The sequence below is a fragment of the Capsicum annuum genome, chromosome 9, assembly GCF_002878395.1.
Source record: "Capsicum annuum cultivar UCD-10X-F1 chromosome 9, UCD10Xv1.1, whole genome shotgun sequence".
In the NCBI taxonomy this organism is placed as follows: domain Eukaryota; kingdom Viridiplantae; phylum Streptophyta; class Magnoliopsida; order Solanales; family Solanaceae; genus Capsicum; species Capsicum annuum.
Window position 1 is genome coordinate 122405439 of NC_061119.1, and position 21287 is coordinate 122426725.

The following is a 21287-nucleotide window of genomic DNA, read 5'->3' on the forward strand; positions in this document are numbered from 1 at the left end:
TGAAAACAGCATTCCCAAATAGAGAATTAGAGAAATAAATTTACATGGAATAACTCGAGGGTTTGGTGGTTCCTGGTAAAGAAAAGAAGATGTGCAGACTAGTTAAGTCACTTAATGGACTAAAACAAACACCTAAACAGCGGTATGCAAAGTTTGACCGAACCATGTTGGGAAACGGGTTCAAGATAAATGAATGTGATAAATGTATTTACATTAAAGATACTCTAAATTAGAAGGTCATTATTTGTCTGTTTGTGGATGATATGTTGATCATCAATAGAGACATTTCTACCATAAATGCTACAAAACGAATACTAGAGAACAAGTTTGATATGGAAGACCTTGGAGTTGTAGATGTGAGATCTTAGGAATAAGAATCCATAGAAATCCACAAGGATTGGCATTATCAGAGTCTCATTACATCAAAAAAATACTTGACAAATTTAAGTATTTGGAATTTGGTATTTCCAGGACTTCATTAGACGTGAGCTTTGCACTTCAGAAGAATGAAGGTGAAAGTGACTCATAGTTGGACTACGCTAGAGTGTTGGGATATTTAATGTATATCATGAATTATACACGGCCAAACATAGAATGTACTATAAGCAAGTTGAGTCGGTACACAAGTAATCCCAATAAAACCAATTGGATGGAAATATAAAGAGTTTTAGGTATCTTAAATACACCCAAGACTATGCTTTATATTATAATAAATATCCCACAGTACTTGAAGGATATAGTGATGCAAATTGGATCATTGGATCGAATGAAGTAAAATACATGAGTGGATACGTATTTACTATAGGTGGAGGAGCAGTCTCTTGAAAATCATCCAAACAAACATGTATTGCTTGCTCTACAATGGAATCTGAATTTATCACATTAGATAAAGCCGGTGAAGAAGCAGAATGGCTTTAAAATTTCTTGAAAGATATTCCTTATTGGCCCAAATCATTGGTACCAATATATATACACTGTGATAGCTAAGCGGCATTAGGTAGGGTAGCGAGTATGATGTATAACGATAAATTTCTTCATATAAGATGGAGACATAATACCATTAATGAACTACTCTCTAGTGGAATTATCACTGTTGACTATATGAAGTCAAAGGATAATGTGTCAAATCCACTTACAAAAAGCCTATCAAGAGAGGAAGTTAAGAGAATATCGAAGAAAATGGGCTTACGGCCTAGGATAAGTAAGCATGGTAGTAACTCCACCTTGCAGACTAGAGATTCCAAGAGCTAGGTTCAAAGAGATCAAACACAGTTGTGTCTGACAGGTTCAACATTGTCAATATACCCAACCCATTCTCATGATGTAGACTGTTTAGTAAACAAGGATAAGGCTTGTGGTGTGAAGACTTTTAATGATTATCTAAATTTGGCAGATTTGACCAATAGTTTAATCTATAGAATTGAACATTTAGAAATTACCTATGTAAGGGTGACGTGAAAGTCGCTTCAAGGAGAATGTTAGTAAAAGCCTATTCTCTGAGCTCTCATAAAACTGGGACGTGTTCATGGCTGAAACAAACTAAACCATGAGAATCATAAATGGTAAAATACTGGTTATGTGACATGTGTTGTCTAAGTGTACATTAAATCTCAACGGTTCAAAGATATCAAATCTATTGATTGACCGAGTGCATCTGATACATGTTCATTACAGAAAGTTCAAAAGAAAACCCACTTATCCAAATGCAATAAGTCTTTGCTTGATAATCACATACTTATCCGCAAAATTTTACAAAGAGTATCCATTGCCCATTCATGTGGGAGTTTGTTGAGTTCAATTGGTGTGGATGGAAAATAGAGGTAAATTTTTTGAGGGAAAGTGAGCACACTTAAAATAAAAGTGTATTCACTAAAGGAAAGTCTACTTCTCCCACATTGGTGGGAGAAAACAACTTTATTGTGTTCTTATTAACAAACACTCCTTCAAGTAGCTAGTGAGGCAAGAACCATGACGTGCCTTCTGCTGTTATCATCGTCGCTCGCTCGGGTTCGGCTTCAGATTTGAATTTGTTAAATGATCGATGAAATTAATTTTTTAGATAAAGTTTAATTGAAACCTGGGAAAAACCAATACAAAAATCCAATAGAAAAATGCAACATTTTTCCTTTATTAAACTGCATGCAGAAAATGCTGAAAGGTTGCTCAAAAGGGACATAACTCTTCGAGTAAAAGGCACATTGTTTCTGAAAAAGGGATGACATTTTGGATGGTTATGACTATTTAAAAAAGACATACTATTTTGAATGGACAGACATGACTATTCCAAAGTGATACACCATTTCAATGAACCATTGCCTCCTTTCTGAAGAGGCACTTCATGACTATATAAACCTATATTTTTTCCACAGGTTGTACATGAAATTTCTCCAGGGCAATAACATTTCTATTGCTTCTAAAAATTCTATGTGATCATATCTCATTGAGTGAGTTTGCATAAAAATTAGAAAGTTTGAGGTACCGCTACATTCTGATTGTGAAGTTATTTTATCCTAGGAGGAAAAATTCTATAACCTCGGGTACTTGTTGGGAATTAATTCCTTAAGGACAGTATGTGAATTCGGAGGACTTGAATATATTTCTATTTCATCTTATTTCTTTAAAATAACATACTTCATTGATAGTTCATGTTGAACTTGTGTTGAAGGTGTTGAAAACTTCATAAGTATTCTTGAATTAATCTTGAACTTGTGTTGAAGTGTTTGAATTAACTGTTGGACAATAAAATTCTTGATATCTAATATAAATAATTGAGACAATAAAAATATTGCAACAATCAATTTATTGATTTCAATGTGATGTTACAATCTCTATGAGTCATCTGATTTGCCTTTTCAAATATAAATTCAAGGGCTTAAAACTTGATCATGAATTTGAACTTGATTTGTTGATTTGATAGACTTGATATTGAATTGTGCTTGAATTCAAAGGATTTTGAGATTGTTCTTGAATCTTGCGGTCTTGATCTTGGATCTTGATGAACTGAATTTGAATGCTTGAGCTTTGTAGAGAAATTGCAGCCTTTGATCCACGAGCTTTCTCTTGCTTATTGTTAGAGTTCTTGGTCCTCTTTTCTAAATTATGAGAACCCTATTTTTAGTTGTGGAAAGGAAAGAGTCATGATAAAGATGGACTTTCTTTGACCAATCAAATTTAAGTGACGTGGTGCCTTTTATGGGCTTTTGATTTCACTAGGCCTCCTGCATCATTTTGATATGTGGTATTGTCCTATTGGCTCCTTCACTTGACTTGACATGCCATGTCATTTAATACTTGGTGCTTACTTATGCCTTTAGAATATGACAATATCTTGGACTTAGCAAAGTGGGCCCATCATTTATAGCCCAAATCAATGGGCTAGCCTAATAAAAATTGGACCTTATTTAAATTCATGTGTTTGGACTTAAATAATTAATTCAATTACATTAACCTGTACTATTTATTTGGGACTAATATATATTTTGAATTTAATATGATTCAAATTTTGTATGAATTTAATTTAATAAAATTTAATAGCCCATAGAATGTCCCCTACTTCAAGACTTGTCGGAGTATTTTGATTCTTGAAGACTAGACTTGAAGTATAAACTTCACATTTAATTTTAATAATATCCGTGTAGAGAATATTATTATGTGCCAATATATCTATGTCAAATAAAGAAAAATTGGTCATGACTTTTCATGGGGTCACGTGATACCATTACAAATAAAAGGAAGGAATTGACATAATTGTTATTATTATTTTAAAGAGCATTAAATGTTACCACTTCTTCGTGTCCCACTCACATTGAGATGGTATTAACCTCCAATTCTTTTGACCTTTTCTCAATTTTACCATATAACAGATATAAGCCGCCTCACTCTTTTCCTAGTTCTATTTAAAATCATACGCAACCACCACCCTTTTGCTCCTATAAATACCCATTTTCCATCTATTAAAATTCAGAACACGGGTTACTGTAAGATACAATATCAACTGGTGAGGTTTAGTTGCTGCATCATTGACTGGTAAGCAATCTATTATTATTATTATTATTATTATTATTATTATTATTATTATTATTATTATTTTGTCTCTTTTCTTTTCTTTTCTTTTTTTGGTCTTTCCCCCCCTTTTTTGTAGGTTTGAAACAAATATAAATATGCAACAATCAGCTTAGCATGAGAGAGTTTAAATTAGCCTCTGTACACACTAACTAATTTGACTTTAAGATAGTGGCTTTGAAACAATTGGCTTAGGGTGTGAGAGTTTAATTGTAACACCCCGATTTTCTGAATCAGAATGCTATACGGTGCTCATGACTCTGAAGGACCACAAGCTAACCCATGATTGATATCTATACCTGTACACTGCATAATATAACATGAAAATGCAGAAACATGTACTGAATGGCCATAAGGTTCAAATCTAAATAAACATCTGATAAGACAATGTTTGAAAATGGTAAAACAATACCAAAACAAATCTAAAATAACTGTCTGACATGCTATAGTCTGGAAAGCCTCTAAACTGTCTGAATAAGGAGTTGATGGGACATGTCCCCAACTAACTCCATCTAGCAACAGAACTAAAATAGTAAATTAAGCAATAATCATATCGTCCTCGAATGAGAAGGACTCAATGCAAACTCTGAACACTGGAATGCTACTGCTGATCTAGAGCTCGTGCCTCTGAACCTATGGTGTAACATAAGAGAAAGCACCACAATGTAAATGCGTAAGTATGTCTTAATGTACTGAGTATGCGAGTGAGGTGGGCTAAATGCAAAGGGTTATATGCATGACCAATACTAACTGATATAAATGTGAGAATACATACATGCATACATAACTGTAACTAAACTCGTGGAGATACTGACTACTGAGTCTGAATACTAACAATATGAGTGTACTGATATTGAGATACTGAATAGATAAATGACTATTTCTGATAGTTTGAATTATAAAGAACTGGTCTGATTAACTGTATCTAATAGTCTTGAAACTGAATACTGAGTATGTAAATTACTAATAAGTAAGGAACTGATACTGTATTACTAAATAATGAGGGACTAGTACTATGTTATTGATACATGAATAACTATATATGGCAGTTTTGATTATGAAGAACTGGTCTGGTTGATTGTGTCTGATAGTCCTGAAGCTGAATACTGATATCATGAATTCTGATAACTGATGTGACTCATAACATAAGTTTTGAGAACTGATATAACTGATAGAATAAGTAACTGTATCTGACAGTCCATAAATCTGAAGGAACTATATGAGTTTTATTTTATTTCTAAGTTACTATATCTGGCACTCTTAAACTATGAAGAACTATCTGAGTTCTTTTACTAAGACTGGGACTGAAACTGAGATTATGGGAAGTAGTTGTCTAACTGACATGCCCCAATAATGCATATAGCTAAGTTGGGGTCCAGTCTTTACCTTAACTGGAGGGGTGTCAATACCGCACCACTAGTAAGGACAACTGTAAGTGACCCTTATCTGGTAGGTACTCAAATGAGAACGGAGGAAACCCTAAACTGACAGTTAAGACACCTAATCAACCCTAATATGACAGGTTAAGATGTTTCAACCTATGCTGGCTATGTAGTTTTGGAACACAAGGATGACTGCTAAGAATCACACCCTGAACTGGTAGGTGAGTTCCCATCCTTGGGTTCACTCGGTGCTAAATTGTACTCCCATCTGAATGATACTGAACTGAATAACTAAGCTGAATTGAATAATTGAACTAAACTGATTAGCCGAACTGATACTAGTGGTATTATTTAGCAGAGGTAAACTAAGTTTACTGGATTCCGATAACTGATGGAATGTACTAAGTTCTGATGACTGGTTGAGAGTACTAAAGTTACTGAGATTAACTGTAAATATTAAGGTTGCTGAGGTTACTGAGCACTGAGATTACTGGACTACTGAGATTACTGAGTTTTTCTGAGTCACATGACTGACTGAATTCTATAGATCATGGCTTGACTGAGAGTATCATGATAACATGATATGGCTCTATGCACATAGCTATATTTTTCGGGTATAAGTACCCCCAGGACTCGATGGAAGGAAACTGACACAACTTGACTTTCTTGAGTACATGACCATCAATAACAATCTATAATACATGAGTGAGGGATTTCATAAAGTACATGGTCATCATAATATCTAACATGAGTAGGAATTCTTATAATCAAGTCATGAATCTCATATTCTAATATCATGGGCATTCCGACAACATATACTATTCATAATGATAGCATGAAAACTATTTAAGCATAAGGGAATGACAAACATGTAACATTTAGTTCATATTTAATAATTTGGGGATAACTCATACGATACTTCAAAATCATGATCTTGCTCATAGCATGGAAGGCATATAGATATACTATGAATCCATTCCCCAATCATCATGTACATTCCATTAACACATATATTGTACAACAATGATAAGTGAGCTCTTTGAACATAATAGACTAGCATGAATTTATCATATAGTTCACCCCTAAGTTATAATACAAGATTTTTATCATTCTAGGCATTTTATCAAAGACCTTACATGCACATTATTGAGCATAGGTGTACTCAACAAATTTAGAAATTTTGAACCACCCAAATTCATGGGTTTCCAACTAAAATGCCCATGCACTTCTTGGAAACATATTTAGATACCATCTTGAAACACAATTAACAACCATCAACATGAACATAATCACACAACAACATAAAGATCATAATTTATTATTTAAAACATGGTTCTTGAGCTCCACGGATGAAAGGGATCCATGGATGAACACTATGTATACTTTATTTCTTAATTACATGAAGATTGATGGAGAGAATTAATTAAACTTGGATCTTCTATGAAAACCCTAGCTTGTGTTCTTGAGAGGATTTTGAGAGAAAGAATATGTTTTGGTGAAATAAGGGATTAATTTTGTGTTTAGGCATTATATAGGGGTGGGAAAAGGACTATTTTCCCCCCAAAACGGACTATTTAAGTCACCTGGACTACAACATGTGTGGGACACACTTTATTGTACACATTAGGTTGTGCGTCGCACACCTTATGGCATACTTTAGGTTGTGCATCGGAACCTTATGTTAAGCGACGTACTCCACTTTACAAAGTCATAACTTCTTGCTCGGGTGTCAGATTTGGGCAAAATTGGTATCATTGGAAAGATAATTTAAAGATATTTCATTTGATTTTTAGTAGTCCCTCTAATTCAATATATACAAGGAGTTATAACTGATTGAAGTTTACCCAAGTTTTGATGCTTACTAAAACTTGAACGATAGGAAAGCTTTGAACTTGTACCTGAGTTAGGGAACCTCTATGATCTAAATTCATGCTCAAATAGATTTCCACACTACATAATTGATTAACACACTAAATTTACATAGGATTCAAGGCTTTTGAAATGTCTACATATAGAAATGATGGATTTTTATTCTACTCCAAAATGTGGGGTATTACAATATCTCCCCCTTGGAAACATTCATCCTCAAATAAAACTAGATGAGATGAGAGAAAAGACAACTGACGTGAATATAGAGCATCAACGACTGATCATGATTTTATGGATGACATGATTGATAAGCTGAACATATCATACTAAATATGCATATCTGATGTATGCGTAATTGATTCATAAGTACATAAGGGAGAGTACTGATAAGCTAATCACGCATATCTGATGTGTGAATATATGACTGAACTGGCTCATGATCATGCAAATAAATATATAATGGTAAAGATACCAAGTTTGAATTGAGAACTGAGCATGGAGCTGAATACCAAGTTTGTACTAAAATTTGAACATGATAATGAGTAAGTTCAAAGAAGACTGCTACCATGAACTAAAAATACCGATGAGTCTGAGATTGATTACTCAATATGCATGAGCGGAAACCTAAGAACATAACTGAGTCTGGAATATCATACATGAACTGAACTGAGTCTGTAATGCGTGACATGGACAGAGTCTCGTATCGTGGCTACACTGAGCCATTGAGTACATGGCTTACTGCTGAGTTTTGAAGCTAGAGGGTCGGCTTATAAGTAACACTTCCTCCAAGATAGATTCATTAAAGAATATGACATGCTTAAATCAAGAAAGTTTGGGGACTATAGTGTATCTCCCACACTATGTCCCTTGAAGGATGCTGGACTGACCTTGCTGAGATATTGAGAAAGTTAAGGCGATGAACAAGGCACCTAGGTATAAAATTATGACTGATTATCTAATTCTGAAATTGAAGTGTGATGTATGAATACATAGACATACTGACTTATTTGATTAACTGAGTAACTGGTAACTGAATGCTGGGTATGCAAGACTAAATTATACTTAATATGAGTAGCTGGGCTGAGGCCATAACGTATTATGCATATGAGAAGGTACTGACTGAGTAACATGAGGTAACTGAGCAACAATGAGCAAAACTATATCACCTGAAGAATACAAGGCTAGGCGTATAACATGATTAGGAAACATCCTATAGACTGAGGTACTTAAATACTACTAACTGAGTAATAAATAGTTGTAGCATGGGTCAAGTAAGTCTGGAACTGAATTGAGTTTCTGATCTGATTATAGATCTGAAGCTGACAGTATAACTTAAGACTGTAACTGGGATCCATACTGGAACTAAATGCTGGGTCCCGATAACTGAATACTGAAATTGAGGTTTTGACTGATACTGAAGTGCTTAATTCTAAGACTGAGCACTAATTACTGAGTGTTGAGTACTAAAACTGTAACTGATATGGTAACTGAGTTATGATAGTCGCATAATGAAGGCTGACATAAGTCAAGGGTCTGAATATACATTCACACTTTGAATTTTTTTCCAATTTCTAAGTATTACCTCTTGCTAGCCCTTTGCTTGCATACTAACAGGATATTCAAGCCTATCTTTGTATCTACACCCTCGTATAAAACATGCATGCAATAATCTACTATTAACATGAAACATTAACTCTCTCCCATCTAAGCAATTTCTCAACACTACACTATTCTCATAAAGAGAGCGCGCTGAAAGGGTTAAATCAGGAGTATCTAAAACACGAATAGATATTGACTGAATTTGACACATGACTGAAACCTAAGGAATAGAATGTCAATAATACAAATTTATAAAAAAGGTCTGAACTGAGGATATACATGACATAGTCTGGATTTATCTGATCAGTAGGGGCGTAGCATGAGTCATGGAAACTAAGTAAACTGGGGAGCATGATACCTGTACATGAGTCATGAGCTGCATGACCTGAGTCTGGAATTTCTGAGTTCATGGAACATGATTTGTAATAGTGAATGATCTAGAACTGAACTTCCTATACTGGGAACTGAAAGCACACATAATTCTATGGAATACGTGTGAGCATAAGCTATAACCATGGAATCTGAGACATAAAGCATGCATAGGCTCTATGCTGACTGAAGTACAAAGCTTTACGCAGAGACAAAGATGGGTCGGGAATCGCCTTCCCTAACTAATTTCTTGTATATACTGGTACTACTGCTGGAATTTGAGAGCCTAACTTGGTTACTTGATCTATCATCTCTCCCTTAGCTTTAATCTATCATCATAAGTCTGTGAACACTAAACTAATATCTGAACTGCACTGAAATCATCATCACATACTTACACTCTAATCAACACATACTTGCCTTACTAAACACATCATCTACCTATGTTTCCTCACATACTACTAATATCACATTCACACCTTCATGCTAAATTTCAAGTCAATAAACATAAATTTATAACTCACACTGTTCAAGCTTACTAATTCATTATAGCATAACTATCCCCATGAATACATAATCTATTCAATCTAGATATCGTATCCCAATTTATCTACTGCTAAACTCTTGGGTTAGTGCTTCTAACTCTGGGTCACATGCTATCATAGGATTTTGAGAATGGATCTAATGGAATATCTAAATCTGGGTTTGAGAACGAGTTCTCATGATCATGAATGAGATTTGTACAACATTGGAACATAACTTAACTGATGGGATACTATTTGAGAAAGCCCTATCTTTAGGACTTGAGCATCACTATTTCTGTTACCTTGAAAGTAAGGTGGAATTAACATGAGTGAAGCATGATGAGAATCTATATGAGTTTCTTAGAGAACCTTGCTATAGCACGATCTGAAACATAAAAGAAGGGAAACTATTCCTAAAACATCTCATAGCCTCTTGCACATAAGTGTGGTGCATAACACATGCATGTATAAGACTTTACTAAATGCAGCTTTCAAACTTCCTAGGACTCTATTGAACCTTATGCTCTGATACCAAGTTTGTAACACCCTAATTTTCTAAATCGGAATGCTACACGGTGCTCATAACCCCAAAGGAACACAAGCTAACCTATGACTGATATCTATACTTATACACTGCATATAACATAAAAATACGGAAACATGTACTGAATGGCCATAAGGTTCATCTGAATAAACATCTGATAACACAATGTCTGAAAATGGTATAACAATACCAAAACAAATCTAAAATAACTGTCTGACATGCTATAGTATGGAAAACCTCTAAACTGTCTAAATAAGAAGTTGATAGGACATGTCCCCAACTAACTCCATCTAGCAACTAAATGAAAATAGTAAATGAAGTAATAATCATATCATCCTCGAATGAGAAGGACTCATTGCAAACTCTGAACACTGGAATGCTACTACAGATTTGGATTTCGTGCCTCTAAACCTATAATGTAACATAAGAGAAAGCACCATAGCGCAAATACGTCAGTACGTCTGAATGTACTGAGTATACGAGTGAGGTAGGCTAAATGCAAAGGATTATATACATGAATAATACTGACTAATATGAATGTGAGAATACATATATACATATGTAACTGTAACTGAACTCGTGGATATACCAACTACTGAGTCTTAATACTAACAACATGAGTGTACTGATACTGAGATACTGAATAGATAAATGACTATTTCTTACATTTTGAATTATGAAGAAATAGTTTGATTGACTATGTCTAACAGTCTTAAAACTGAATACTGAGTATATAAATCACTAATAAGTGAGGAACTGATACTGTATTACTAAATACTAAAGGACTAATACTATGTTACTGATACATGAATAGTTGTATATGACAGTTCTGATTATGAAAAACTGGTCTGGTTAACTGCGTCTGATAGTCCTGAAGCTGAATACTGATATCATGAATTCTGATAACTGATGTGACTGATAACATGAGTTTTAAGAACTGATATAACTAAAGCATAAGTGACTATATCTGACAGGCCATAAATCTGAAAGAACTATCTGAGTTTCATTCTATGTCTAAGTTAACTGTATCTGATAGTCCTAAAATTTGAAGAACTATCTGAATTCTTTTACTGAGATTGGGACTGAAACTAAGACTATGGGAAGTAGTTGTCTAACCGACATGCCCCAATAATGCATATAGCTAAGTTGGGGTCCAGTCTCTGCCTTAACTGGAGAGGTACCAATACCGTGCCACTGGTAAGAACAGCTGTGAGTGACCCTTATCTGGCAGGTACTCAAATGAGAATGGTGGGAACCCTAAACTAATAGGTTAATCCACCTCATCAACCCTAATCTGATAGGTTAAGATGTCTCAACCTATACTGGCTATGTAATTCTTGAACACAAGGATGACTGCTAAGAATCATACCCAGAACTGGCAGGTGAGTTCCCATCCTTAGGTTCACTCGGTGCTAACTTCTACTCCTATCTGAAGGACACTGAACTGAATAACTAAGCTAAACTGAATAACTGAACTAAACTAATTAGCTAACCTGATACTAGTGGTATTATTTAGTGGATATAAACTAAGTTTACTAGATTCCGATGACTGATGAAATGTACTAAGTTCTGAGGACTCATTGAGAGTACTGAAGTTACTGAGATTAACTGTGAATATTGAGGTTGCTGAGGTTACTGAGCACTGAGATTACTGAGATTACTGGACTTCTGAGATTACTGAGTTTTCCTGAGTCACATGACTAATTGAATTCTATAGATCATGGCTTGACTGATAGTATCATGATAACATGACATGGCTCTAGTCACACAACTACATTTTTTGGGTACAAGTACCCCCAGGACTCGATGGAAGAAAACTGACACAACTTGACTTTCTTGAGTACATGACCATCAATAACAATCCATAATACATGAGTGAGGGATTTCATAAAGTACATGGTCATCATAATATCTAACATGAATAAGAATGCTTATAATCAAGTCATGAATCTCATATTCTAATATCATGGGCATTTCGACGACATATACTGTTCATAACGATAGCATGAATACCATTTAAGCATAAGGGAATGGTAAACATATAACATTTAGTTCAAATTGTAGTAATTTGGGGATAACTCATATGATACTTCAAAATCATGATCTTGTTCATAGCATGGAAGGCATGTAGACATATTATGAATCCATTCCCCAATCATCATGTACATTTCATTAACACATTTATTGCACAACAATGATAAGTGAGCTCTTTGAACATAATAGACTAGCATAAATTTATCATATAGTTCACCCCTAAGTTATAATACATGATTTTTATCATTCTAAGCATTTTATCAAACACCTTACATGCACAATATTGAGCATAGGTGTACTTAACAAATTTAGAAATCTTAAACCACCTAAATTCATGGGTTTCCATCTAACATGCCCATACACTTCTTGGAAACACATTTAGATACCACCTTGAAACACATTTAACAACCATCAACATGAATATAATCACACAACAACATAAATATCATAATTTATTATTTAAAGCATAGTTTTTGAGCTCCAAGGATGAAAGGGATCCGTGGATGAACACTACACATACCTTATTTCTTAATTACATGAAGATTGATGGAGAAATTGCTCAAACTTGAATCTTTTATGAAAACCCTAGATTGTGTTCTTGAGAGCATTTTGAGAGAAAGAATATGTTTTTTTGAAATAAGGGCTTAATTCCATGTTTAGGCATTATATAGGGGTGGGAAAAGGACTATTTTACCCCAAAAACGGACTGTTTAAGTCACCTGGACTACAACATATGCGGCACACACTTTATCCACATATTAGGGTATGCGTCTTACACCTTATCGCACATATTAGGTTGTGTGTCGCACACCTTATGTCATACTTTAGGTTGTGCGTCGTACACCTTACGTTAAGCGACGTACTCCACTTTGCAAAGTCATAACTTCTTGCTCGGGTGTTGGATTTGGGAAAAATTGGTATTGTTGAAAATATAATTCAAAGAGCTTTCATTTTATATATAGTAGTCCCTCTAATTCAATATATACAAGGACTTATAACCAATTGAATTTGACCAAAGTTTTGACGCTCACTAAAACTTAAACGATAGGAAAACTTTCAACTTGTACTTGAGTTAGGGAACCTCTATGATCTAAATTCATGATCAAATAGATTCCCACACTACATAATTGATTAACACACTAAATTTACATTGGATTTGAGACTTTTGAAACATCTAAGCATAGGAATGACATATTTTATTCTAGTCCAAAATGTGGGGTATTACATTAATTTTGCCTCTGTATACTCTAAGACCAACCAATTTGACTTTAAGATGGTGGCTTTGAAACTATCGGCTTAGGGTGTAAGAGTTTAACTTCACCTTCATACACTCTAAGATAGACCAATTTTACTTCTAGATGGTGGCAATTTCCTCTTGAATAAAGCCACAATATAGAGGAAATTTCTATTAGCAACCATTCGTGCAGGCGTTTTTTCTAACTTTAACTTTGTTTTTAACTATAAACTCCTTTGTTCATGTAGATTACAACAATGGTTCACTTTAAAGACTATACCTTTCCATCTTCTAAGGACAAGTATCTCCTTATTGAGGATAATGATGGTACAATTTTATCCAAGCTATTGACTCACACTCTACTAGTTGGTAGGTGTGCAGATCCAATGCCGCCCTTGATAAATTCTCTTTATATACCAAATTGGACTTCCGAACATGACCTTGGTTCTAATCGATACGTTAAAGTATAGATTCTTCAGAATCTAAATCAACATCAACCGAATATTGTGAGCACCCTTCCTTACTTAAGGTGCCAAATACTCTGTAGAGATATATGTTGGGAAAGTTTCATGAAGATAGATGGGGCATTTTTTCATATTCAAGGATAATGGGAATGGGCCGAGGATATCTTGGCTAAAAGTCAGCAAACTTTAAAGAAATGAAAAGTATATTATGTCTTTTATGCTTTCCATGTTTACCTATGATCGAAGTTCAAACATATTGCAAGCCTTTATTGATGCTTGGTGTTCAAGGAAAAACATGTTGGTGACGTCGATTAGAGAGTTGTCTATATCTTTTTGGGATTTACATAAAATTGGGGGCCTACCTATTGGAGGTCTTCCTTATGAATAAGTAGTGCGTGAATTCAAAGAGCTTACCGGTGTTGATGAGAAGAATGAGAGATTCATCTCTCGTACCTATGAATTCTTATTTTTAGCCTTTCAGCATCTTTAAGAAGGAGAGTCTCATAATCCAAGAGTTACTCTAAGAAAGTGGATAAAGTTTTGGTTTAAAAGAGACTTGGGATATGAGGCAGATCTAGTGAGGAAGGAGAAAAAATCTGTTTGCTTAAAGTCAACACATAACCTAGCTGGGACTATTCCTAACACAGGAAAGTGGTCTAGCATAGATGATGCAACATTTTCTAAATTTGGAGTAGGGTATGAACATAGGGTGGATACATATTTGGCAGAATTTTTATCATGTTGGTTATGCACCTTTGTGTTTCCTTCTAAGGATGGGGATTTCATTCGCCCGGGAGCTTTTAGAATTACATCTATGATAGCCAATAAGCAAACTTTCCATCTCTCCATTCCTGTCTTGTCAATCATTTATAATGGTTTAAACATGATTACCAAATGTTCGCAGCTTGAGTACTTCAAAATATCCTTTCCAATCCATTATGTGTATGGTTGGCTTGCTTACTATTTCAAGACACATTTTTCTCTACCTAATGATCTATCCACTCCATTAATGGTAGCATATTCTGGAGAAGGTGCTGCAAGATATTTTGATGAAGTGCATGCCATAAAGAATATCTACCAAGGATATAACATTTCTTAGATGTCTACCATGCCGAACAAGTCCAATATTCTCTATTTTGTAGATAATGATTAAGATGATGACTTAGAGATAAGTTACTTTATGAGCCTCTATTTCAACTTTTTCCCTTTCAGGTTTGAAGACTTATTCATCCTTGAGCCATACAGCCCACATCGATTTGATCGTCAGTTTGGATTCTATCAACACCTCCCTAGTAGCTTAGCAGATGATATTCGCAAAGCATCCCTTGATGAACGAATCAGATTTTATCACATTTATGTATTACATGGATCCATGGCAAAGGAAAATTTTCCCCTTGCCATACCTAATATGTGAAAGAACTCTTTTATTGCATATAAATTTTGGTAGGACAAAGTTCATGGGAACTTTCTTGAAGCTAACTTGTAATCTTTGGTGAATTTCGTAGGTCCTATTATCGATACTCCTCAAGAACATGGTGAGGAGGTCCCCATTATGGTTAATCCATCTATTTTTAAATCAAAGGTAGTCGACCCATACAAAGTTAAGGAGCCTCTATACGCAACAACTTAAAAAGAGGAACCGCCTGCCCAGACTCAACAGGTTTTCAATAAACAACCACCTCAAGATAAGAGCATAGTAGTCATGGAGATTCTTGTTGGAAGAAGGTAAAACTATCTTTGAACTAGCCAGTTGATTCTAACTCCCATATGAAAATTCTTGCTAGCGCTGATATTTCATCAAAGACTCTGCCAACCATTAAAAAGGTAATGACTTAACTCTCTACTATTTCATAGTATATGAATTGCATTTACATACCCCTCATATAATGTTTTTATTTGTATGTGCAGATAGACAATGTCCAAGTTTTGAAGGATCCTCACCAAAGTAAGCTACAAGGTAGTAGTGAGTCCGTAGTATGCCCAGACTAAAGAGAGTTACTTCTGTCTTCCAAAGAGCTCACTTCTAATCCTTAAAGTAAAGTCAAAGAAAATGTAGAGTCAAACCTTTCCCGCCGACCAACAGTAACCATGTCTATTTTTGATGGAAAGAAGGTTGTCACAGAGCTCAAAAAGGAATTTATCATGAAGGCATGGGCTAGTATCCGCACAAAACTTATAGGCCTTACTCTAGATCGTGTTCCTCCTATCCAAGATAATGTGGAATTCATACTTAATGATATGAGTGGAATGGGTGCAGATATTTCCTTTGTAGAATCTGTTGGGGTCTTTCTTTGGGCTTATAACTTTCTATGACCAAGCATGATCCACCCTTGTTGATAGAACCACAATAATTAAAGAATTAGAGCCATATTTTAAAGCTAAAGAGCATCTTGAGCTTGTATTGAGGGAGAGGGATGAGAAATCTGAAGAAGTTTCTACCACATGCAAATCTCTTGAGAAGGCAAGAAAAAAGGTAAAGTAGTTACAAACTCGCCGAGATGCTACCAAGTAAGAATTGATGGAACCCAAAGTTTCAGCTACCGAAGAAGAGTTTTTCAAGTGCTCTGACGTCTCTCTAGCAATAAAAAAAGCTTCAAAGGTCACAGAGAAGAAAAACAAGTCTTAGAGGTTACTTTATAAGATTTAGTCAATTATAAACTATACTTAGATTAGCCTTAGGAGATGTTTTTTTTCTTGCAAAACTTTTTGTTGCTTTCTTTTAGCCTTTTATTGAGTAGTTGGATCTATTAGTTGTAATTGAAACTCCTTTTCACTATATTGCACATTTCTTTTAATATTTCTTTTGAATTTCAACTTCAAGAATTGCTTGCTATTCACATCTGTAATGCTCCAAAAATGTGCCCAGAGACGTCACAGGGTGCTCAAGACTACGAGTAGCCTTAAGCTAACCTTGTAAGCCTTCTACTAAATATGAAGCTCATAATAAAGAAATATAGATATATAATCAAACCAAAAATGCGGAATTTTGTTTGAGCTAAGTTGAAATTATCTGAACATGATATATAAAAATATTAGCTTTAAAAGTCTGAATAATCAACACTAGACATCTAGATCATAACTAGCAGTCTTACAAGCTTCTACTACTAACTACCAGAGAGCCACTAGGATAAGACCCTAGCTGACTCGAACTGACTGAAAATATTGAATCAACTACTATAATAAGCTAGAATATATGAATGATTGGGTCCCTAAACTATGAGGATTCACCAATTATCGGGATATAGATGGAGATGCTTGAAATCACCCCCACTGCTGAAACTGAACACCTAAACCTACATTATGAGACAATATAACACATAGACGTATATGTGGATCAGTACTTCTAGAATGTACTGACTATATAGGGGTGATATAAATAGTAAAATAGTGAGGGAATACACATTTCTTTCTCATAAATAATGCATATAAGTAATAATGGATCACTTAGGCTTGAGTAATTGAAAACTATAATCATACATCATGAATGATAAAACATACTATATGAATGTTGTGAGCCAACACACTTAGTTCTAAATCTGTACTTGAAATCTATTTTCATATCATACATGCTAAGTGTAAAAGGACTCACTTCTTTATCAATAAACTAAAAACTGAATTCTAGTAGCTAGTGACTTATATAAAACAATATCTGAATAAAATCGTGAGCCTTTACACTTAGTTTCTAAAAACTTTTCTATTATTCTTTACTCTTTTCTGCAGGGAGCTTCTTCTAACCGACATACAATATATGAGCTATCATAGTGTACAACGTCTAGTTCCCTTATGGGAAAACCTCATGTTGGGGAGAGGTGTCATACTCTTGCCAAGGAGTATAACCTAATCTAAGGGATCACATCTGTAACTGTTATCCATATAGAAATGGGAATAATCTGATAGTCTAAACCTACATTGGCTCGTAGTTCTAGGACATGTGAACGTACTCAACTGGGTGCTAAATACTGCTTCATTTATTCTGTATGCTCATTCTGTAGGAAATTAACTTTTAAACCTATTATAAGGGTTTATAATACAATCTATTTGTATATCTGTTTACTGTAAACTGTAATTAAAACTATAAAGTGGATTCCATATCTAAGCTGAGATCAAAAGATCAAATCTTTGTTCAAAATCTGAATATAATTAATCATGGGATGCTTAAAAACATAATCTTCTTGAAATATCAACATTCAAACTAGGGCTTGATAACCCATGCATTAAATTTATGTCAAATCATCATAAAATTCATGCTAAATAATGAAAATCTTGATAATTCAAAGCTAAATCTGGAAATTAATGTCATACACATAAAAATACTAAAGTAGACATGCAATTCAACATCTAAATCAATTGTAAGATCATAATCTTAAATAACAATATCTGGGAAAGAACCCTGATTTGAAACTCATGTAAATACGTGTGAAATTGACTTTAAAAAATAAGTTTTGACACAAGGATGAAAGAATTATCCTTGTTGATAACCCCATATACCTTAATTGATGAATAATGAAAGAAGCTTAAACTTTGAGTTCCTATTTATGCTCTTGAAGATTAATTCTTAAAGATCTTGAATTGGGAATCTTGAATTTTGGGTTATCTTGGAAAAAGAATGGTGGAATTTGGATTTCTTGAGGATTAAGATTTGAAGTTCTAGGGTTTCTTGGAGAGTAATTTGATGAATAATGAGCGTATAATGCTTAGAATTGGTTTAATTCTCTATTTTGCATGATTTGGGGGCCTGGAAAAAGACTAGATTGCCCTTTGGAAAATTTAATTCAGAACTGGAAATCCTGATTTTGTTCTCCACCGCAATGCGGCGCCATCGCAGTTGCTTACTGGAAAAGGGAAAATTTCCATTTTGGGCTCTGGAGCGATGCGGCATAATCACGTTGCATACTGGAAAAGGACGACTGTTATTTTGCACTCCATCGTGATGCGGTGTCTGTCCCATCGAGAATTCTAGCATGATACTATATAATCACGGTGAGTTACTGGAAAGGTATGTCCCATCTGCCCTCCAACGCGATGCAGTGTTATCATGATGCTCCACTGCTTTTCACTTAAAATGCTATAACTTCTCAATTGAGTATCAGATTTAGGAGAAATTAGTATCATTGGAAAACTAATTCAGTTATCTACAATTTGGTGGGTCTAGAGCTGGAAAATTCTACACACATCAAGAGTTATACATTTTTTAAAGTTGACCCTTGACAAACTAGGAGCTAAACGGGACTAGGAAAAGTAATGGGTATTACAATATATATCCCTTGGTAACATTCGTCCTCTAATGGGACTAGTTAAACTGAGGCTATATGCTAGCATGCACAACTGAAACAAAGCTGCATGACTGAATCTAAAGCTCACTGAGGGACTGAACTAATCTGCGAATGCATAACTTGATATGAAGATAATCACATGGCTAAAACTTAGACTGGAAAAGATCAGAATTAAGAAAGACTGTTACTTTAGGCTGAATCTAAGTTTGTGGAGAAAAGTTGAGGATACTTTGTACGCGTGTCTTCTTCTGCTTCCCATTTAGCACCCTTAACAGACTGATTTCCCCACAGAACTTTGACCAAGGGAACTTCTTTGTTCCTTAGTCTATGGATCTGATGATCAAGAATCTCTACTGAAAGTTCTTCCTATGAAAGGATATTCTGAGTATCTGTGCTTTCTAAAGGGACTACAACAGCTGAATCTTCCATGAACTTCTTTAATAAGGACACATGAAACACTGGGTGAACTGGTGACAAGTCTGTAGGTAGCTTAAAATCATATGCTACCTTCCCCACATGACTCAAAATATTATAAGGACCCACATATCGGGGAATAAGCTCCCCGTTTTGCGAAATCTCTTCACCCCTTCATGGGTGAAACCTTTAAATACACAAGATCATTGACTTCAAACTCAAGATCTTTCCTTCTTACGTCTGCATAATATTTTTGACGACTTTGAGCTGCTTTCAATCTCTCTCGAATCAACTAAACTTTCTCCATGGATTGAAACACCACATCTGGCCCAATCAAAGTGGCTTCACCCATTTCAAACAAACTGACTAGTGATCTACATCTCCGCCCAAGCAGAGCCTCAAATGGGGTCATCTGAGTACTAGAATGGTAACTGTTATTGTAGGCAAACTCAATCAACAGCTAGTGATCATCCCAATTGCCTTTGAAATCAAGAACACATAATCTCAATATATCTTCTAGAGTCTGACTAGTCCTCTCTAACTAACCATCTATCTGCGGGTGAAAAGATGAAATGAGGTGAACTTGGGTACTAAGACCCTTCTGAAAGTCTTTTCAAAATTGATAGGTAAACTAAGTACCCTAATTGAGTTGATGGACAAGGGAATTCCATGCAATCTAACTAACTCTCTGATATACAACTTAGCATAATCTTCAGCTGTGTAGGACGTGTGAACTGGAAAAAAGTGGGCTGATTTGGTCAATCTATTTACAATAACCCATATCAAATCATGCTGTTGACACAAATATAGTAACCCTGTCACAAAGTCTATGTTCACCTCTTCCTACTTCCAAGTGGGAATACCAAACTCCTACAATATGCCACCAGGTCTTTGGTGCTCTACCTTAATCTATTGACAAGTTTTACATATGGATACAAATCTGCGATATCTTTCTTTATACCACTCCACCAATAGACTTCCCGCAAATCATGGTATATTTTGGTGGCTCCTGGATGGATAGAATAACACACACTATGCGCTTTTTCCATAATCCTCTATCTTAAATCATCAACACATGGCACATACAATCTACTCTTGTATCTTAACACACCATCTCCCTCTTGGGAGAAAACCTCTACCTTTTGGTCTTTAACTGACCCCTTCAGTTTGACCAAACTAGAATCCTTATCCTGCTTCTCTTTCATTTCTGAAACTAGAAAAGATTCTAAACTACTCTGAACCCAAATATTCCCTTCAGCTGAGTCAACCAACCTCATACCAATCTAGCTAACCGGTGAACTTCTTGAACTAATTCTCTCTTATTATTCTCTACATGAGAAACACTACCCATAAACAATCTACTTAGGGCGTCTTCCACTATATTTGCCTTGCCCGGATGATACAACACACTTATATCATGATCCTTCAACTTCTAACCACCTTCTCTAACAAAGATTTAACTCCCTTTGAGTGAACACATATTCCAAACTTTTGTGATCTGTGAATATATCAACATGCA

The 21287-nt window shown here is 35.0% G+C and overlaps 1 long non-coding RNA gene across 1 annotated transcript; it reads left to right on the forward strand.

Moving 5' to 3' along the window:
* Positions 1-3912: 3912 nt before the first annotated feature.
* LOC124887367 lies at positions 3913-16857 on the forward strand. Its single transcript, XR_007044976.1, has 3 exons — positions 3913-4026; positions 15587-15905; positions 15990-16857. It is a non-coding gene; the product is annotated as an uncharacterized LOC124887367 (long non-coding RNA).
* The last annotated feature ends 4430 nt before the right edge of the window (positions 16858-21287 follow it).